We start from the raw sequence: 5,601 nt of genomic DNA on the forward strand, positions 1-5,601 counted from the left end.
CTTTATTGAAAGGAACAGTTGATGATTAATTATTTTGATTAATCTTGCATGTCTATATTTGTTTTCCTGAGTAACCACTTTGAAGTTATCAATATGTAATACAACCACCATTGTTAATTCCCTGTCACCTTGTCTGTAATTCAGTATTGTTTGTACTATTCTTGTGCTACTTTGTAAATGGTTGTCTGTTTGTTAATATGTTTTTGTTCTTTTACTTCTAAAATAAATAAATAAGTAAATAAATAGAGTTTTGTAACTTGCACCACAGTTGCTCTTAGACGATTTCCATAACCTCAAAAATAAAATTCCTACACATTTGCAGTCAACTCCCATTCTATGACCAACATACCCAATCCTAAATACCACCAATCTTTTCTCCATAGATTCAACTGTCCTACTTTCTGTCTGTACAGATTTGCCTATTCTGGACAGTTCATATCAGTGGAGTTGTGCAATATGTGGTCCTTTGTGACCAGCTTCACGTAGCAAAATGTCTTAAAGGTTTACCCGTGGTACAGCTTATGTCATTTCCTTTTTTTTTTTTTCCTGCTACCTGGAATCGAACTCACGACCTTGTGCTTGCCAGGCAGGCATTGTGCTGCTGAGCTAAATCCCCAGCCCAAGTCATTTCCTTTTATGACCAAATAATATCCCATGATGTGAACATAGCAACTTTGCCTGTCAATGACCAGTTCCTGGCACTTGGGTTGTTTCCACCCTTTTGATACTGTGGTGGCACTCATATGCATGCTTCTATAGACACCTGTGTTTTCATTTTCTCTGGGTCCATGAATTGAAGTTTCTATGAAAAAGTCAATGATCATTTTCCAATTAGTAAACTTTATTCCAACTAGTGAACTGTAAGTAGTTAATTTGGGGGAAAGGTGTTAGAGGAGCAGTTGGTGCAGGTTATGCTTAAAGTGTAAAGCAGTTTAAGAACTTAAGCCTTAAGAATAACTGTGCAGTTTCAAATCCTATAACGGAATTTCTTCAATTTATTTAACTCTGAGTTTCACTTTCTTTGACTATAAAATGTAGAAAAAATATAATAATAATTACCTTACAAGACTTGTGAGAATTAAATCAGATAGTTGTAAACTCAGTGTCAAGTACATCATCAGTGCTAATTAGTTGTTAGTAATTATTACTGGCTTTAAACAATAATATATTAAATTAAAACAATAATATATACTGCTGCATTGTTATAATAAGCATGCATTGATGCTGCAATTTTAAAAAACAAATTTAAGGAATGGGGAATATAGTTCAGTTGTAGAGTGCTTGCCTAGTATGCACAAGGCCCCCGGTTCAATCCCCAGCACCACCAAAACAAAAGAATTTAAGATGTATGAAGTTAGCCTCGGGCTGGGGATATATCTCAGTGGCATAAGTGCCTACCTGGCAAGCACAAGGTCCTAAGTTCAATTCCCAGTACCAAAAAAAAAAAATGAAGTCAGCCTTGGGGCTGAGGATATAGCTCAGTGGTAAAGAGCCTGCCTGGCAAGTGCAAAGTCCTGAGTTCGAGTCCCAGTTTTTTAAAAAAAAGAAGTCAGCCTTAATTTTGTGTGTTTACTAATTTAAACACATTCTTATATTGTCAAATCATTCTGTAAGCTGAAAAAAGTGATTTGATCCTGCTTCCTTGCTGTCTTAGACTAAATGAGAAAATGGAGATTGTTGACGTGAGGTCTGAATTGTGCTTTATTATTTTCCACTTTACAAATTAGGAGGGAATATGCACACCCAAGTTTATAGCAGCACAGTTTGTCATACCCAAATCTTGGAAACAGCACAAATGCTCATCAACTGATGAATGGATAAAGAAGGTTTTTTTATATATACAATGGAGTACTTTTCTGTCAAAGAGAATACACTTGAGACATTTCGAGGTAAATGCATGCACCTTGAGATCATATTTTTAAGTACAGGAAATCAGACACACGTGTAAAAAAAACATGAAGTAGTAATAACGTAGTCATACCATTCTTTCCAAAAGTGATCCCAAAACAAATACAGGTGGTCCCCAACTTATGAAGGCTTGACTTACGAGTCTTTGACTTTGCCATGATGAGACAGCAGTATGTGTCCAGTAGAGTCGATACTTTGAATGTGGATCTTCTCCGTGGCTAGATACATGTGGTATGATACTCGTTTGTGCTCTGGGCCGGCAGCAACAAGCCGTGGCTCCCGATCAGCCATGAAATCCTGAAGGTAAGCAATGAATACTGTACTGTGTACCATGTTACTGTAAAGTAGGCTAAGTGTCTTAAACATTTTGCCTTGATATTCGCAGTTTGTGATGAGTTTATTAGGATATAATAATTGTGTAAGTCAAGGAGCATTTGTTCCAACAATATTACGTCTGTCGCCTACAAAGGGTTACTTTAATTTTGATAATTTAGATCTTTGAAGCAAAACAATTTTAAGTAAATTTCCTTTTAGCCTTCAAGTCTTTTCGTATTACAGCAAAAAAAAAAAAAATCTGTTAATAATTATCATCTTGCCAAAGATCTTGTCTCATCTCCTTACAGTTGATTTGGCCTTCTGTTTTAATTTACTGCCTGTGGAATTGGTAATTTTATGATTTCTCTGGTGACTCCATTCTTAAATAATGATATCCTTCTGATAAGGCTTGTTCTATTTATAGGGCTCAATGAGAAATTAGATTTTTAAGAAGAAACAGAAAAAGACTAGAACTGTTAAAATGTGCTCTGGAAGCCACTTCTGCCTGTCTCCTCTTGCTGGGTTCATATTTCTAGTCCGAGGAACGGGAGTAGAGAATGGTACACTTGTAAGGCCCTCGCCCTAGCCCCTCCTGCCCATGCTTGGATTCAACAAAAGGCTGCTTTCTAGGACCCCCAAACAGGCTATCAGGGCCATTTTCCAGACGTCAGAGCCAGCACCTTTTAACCAATGAACTTGTGAGTACCTACCAGGTAACAAGGACTGTGCTTAAGACTATCTTTGTGTGTGTGTGTAACAGCTTTACTGAGTTACAGTTTGAACACCGCACAATTCACCCACTTAAGGGACATGTTTCAGTTGCTTTCCAGTATATTCACAGAACTGTGCAACCACAGTGTCAAAATATTTTCATCATCCTAAACAGAAACCTCACTGCCGTTAGTAATCACTTCCTTTTCTCCCCTATCCATGGTAGCCACCCATCTATTTTGTCTCTGAGTTTGCCTGTTTTGGACCTTTGCTATCAGTGGCATCAAGTAATATGTGGTCTTTCGCATCCAACTTCACATGGCATAGTTTTCCACATTCATTTATGTATTCATACTGTAGGGTGTAACCAACGCTTCTGACTTTATGACTGAATAAAATTCCATCGCGTGGGTGTACCACATTTGTTTGTCCATTCATCAGACTGGAATGGCTGAGTTACATAGTAACTACATAGCTAACTTTTTTTTAAATCTCTTATGATGCTGGGGATTGGACCGAGGGCCTTGTGTGTGAGAGCCAAGTGTTGTGCCCCCAACCCAGTATGTTTAACTTTTTCAGGAGCTACCAGACTGTTTGCCAAAGGAGTTGTACTATTTTACACTAAAGCTCACTGCAAGATCTACTTTATTTGAGGTTAATTGATGTTTCATTTGGATACAGCCTGAGGAACGGGCTTTTGCTGTCCAGATTGGACACTTCTCTCCAGCATTGTCTCTCTGTAGAGAGAATTGTGATCTGAATTTGGAACTCCCAAAGAGCATAGTTTTTCAACAGTTTTGAAAACAAGCTGGCTAGCATTCTTCTGTCTAGAAAGAAAAAGATTCTGATTATCAAATTTCCAAATTCCATAGCCACTTATGAAACACTTGCTTCTTATCCTAAAAGTCTGAACCAGCTGTAGGGGTGGAAGGAGGAAGGCACAGTGGTATAAATTAAAGGAAGTTGCAATATGTCCCCCTTTGTTCATCAGCGTGGGCTGCCATATCAAAATACCATAACAACAGGGATTTATTTTCATGGTTCTAGAAGGTGGGAAGTCCACCATCTTTAAAGGTACAGGTGGATTTGCTTCCTGGGCTGTCTTCCTGGTTTGTGCTTGGCTACCTTCTCTGTTTTTTTTTGTTTTTGAGACAAGGTCTCACTATGCAATTCAGGCTGGCCTTGAGCTCACTTTGTAGGCCAGGCTGGCCTCGAACTTGCAACAATCCTCCGATCCTCCTGCCTCAGCTTCTCGAGTGCTGGGATTACAGGCATGCGCCACCATGCCTGGCTATTGTTATATTCCCATGATGCAGTGGTGGTGAGGGGTGAGCCCTGGTCTCTCTTTTTTCTTCTTATAAGGACACAAATCCCATCAGGAGAACCTACCTTTGTGACCGCATTTAAACCCAATTTAGACGAGAGCTAAGGCCCCACCTCCAAACACCATCACACTGGGAGTAAGGACTTCTCAGGATGCAACGTTCAGTCCATCACACTTCCATATCACAGGAAATTCTTCATTTCACTTGTAACTGCATCGCTGGTCATAGCAATTAGAAGTTGTCTTCGTTACTTTCTCATTGCTGAGACAGAGTACGTGGCACCTACAATTTAAAAGGGGAAAGTCTTATTTTTTTTAAATTAATTTTATTGGTATACTTTTGATAGACATAATGATCACATTCATTGTAGGGAATTCGTATCTGTACATAATATACCTTGATTCTTTTTTTCCCCCCATTCTCCTCCTGGAAAGGTTTATTTTCGCTCACAGTTTGTAGAGGTTTCAGTCCATAGTCCACTGGCTGCAAGGAAGGGCGGGCGTCCCGGCAGCAGGAGGCATAGAGTGATCGATGGAGAGTATACCTTCCAGGCCACGCCCCAGTGACCACGCCCCCAGTGACCACACCCCCAATGACCACACCCCCCAGTGGCCCTCCTCTTCCCGCCAGACTTCACCTCCCAACATTACACCGAGCTACCGACTCTTGGGTGGACTAGTCCACGGACGAGTGTCACACACAGGACCCAATCACTTTCCCAAAGCCCTATCTATGAGTGCATGAGGCTTTGCCGGGGACATCTAACATAATGCAAGTTCATATGGGCTAATGGGTTTTTAGCATAGTTACTCATACCTTCCTGTGAATTGGTTAATTATGCTCTCCTTCTAACGCGTGGTAAATTATAGTTGGCTGAAACTAAGGTGTTCTCATAGAAGAAGGAGTACTTTAAAAGGATGGGAAAGGAGTGGTTTTTAGTCTTAGATGATTCAGAACACATTTCATGCATTACACTGTGGAGGTCACTTCCTTTCATAGCAGCTCCATGAGATAAGCACTGTTATTTTCACTTCGAAAGAAAGGAAATAGGTTCAACAAGTTAACTGTGTTACTGAAGGCCAGTTAACAGATCGTATGCAGAGAGCTGGGATTTTAACCGAAATCCATTTCATTCCAAAGAATCGGAGGGGTTTTGTATTGTTTGTTTTTTCTTCCCTGAACCAAAAGCAGACACTAGTGAGATTCTGGGACGAGGAAGGAGGAAATGGAGAGTGCAGGGGTGGGTGTCAAAGCCAAACGACATCTTCTCTACAGTTCTGTCACCACCACTCCCCCCCCCACACACACACACACACAATGGCTCAGCTGTGCAGAAGTGCTA

General features: G+C 40.2%; 1 long non-coding RNA gene across 2 annotated transcripts in view; it reads right to left on the reverse strand.

Moving 5' to 3' along the window:
- Window positions 1-4,778, reverse strand: part of LOC102006708 — an 11,086-nt gene extending 6,308 nt beyond the window's left edge. Inside the window, exons 1-3 of one of the 2 annotated variants that reach the window (XR_261890.2) lie at window positions 4,656-4,778; window positions 4,324-4,541; window positions 2,048-2,205 (exon numbers count right to left, since the gene is read on the reverse strand). This is a non-coding gene — a long non-coding RNA (uncharacterized LOC102006708). Of the gene's footprint in view, window positions 1-1,880; window positions 2,206-4,323; window positions 4,542-4,655 lie in introns of those variants that run through there. The other variant, XR_001235038.1, reaches the window with a different exon arrangement.
- Window positions 4,779-5,601: the final 823 nt, after the last annotated feature.

This window comes from Chinchilla lanigera, unplaced genomic scaffold (genome assembly GCF_000276665.1).
Source record: "Chinchilla lanigera isolate Chin_1 unplaced genomic scaffold, ChiLan1.0 scaffold00036, whole genome shotgun sequence".
NCBI classification, from domain to species: Eukaryota; Metazoa; Chordata; class Mammalia; order Rodentia; family Chinchillidae; genus Chinchilla; species Chinchilla lanigera.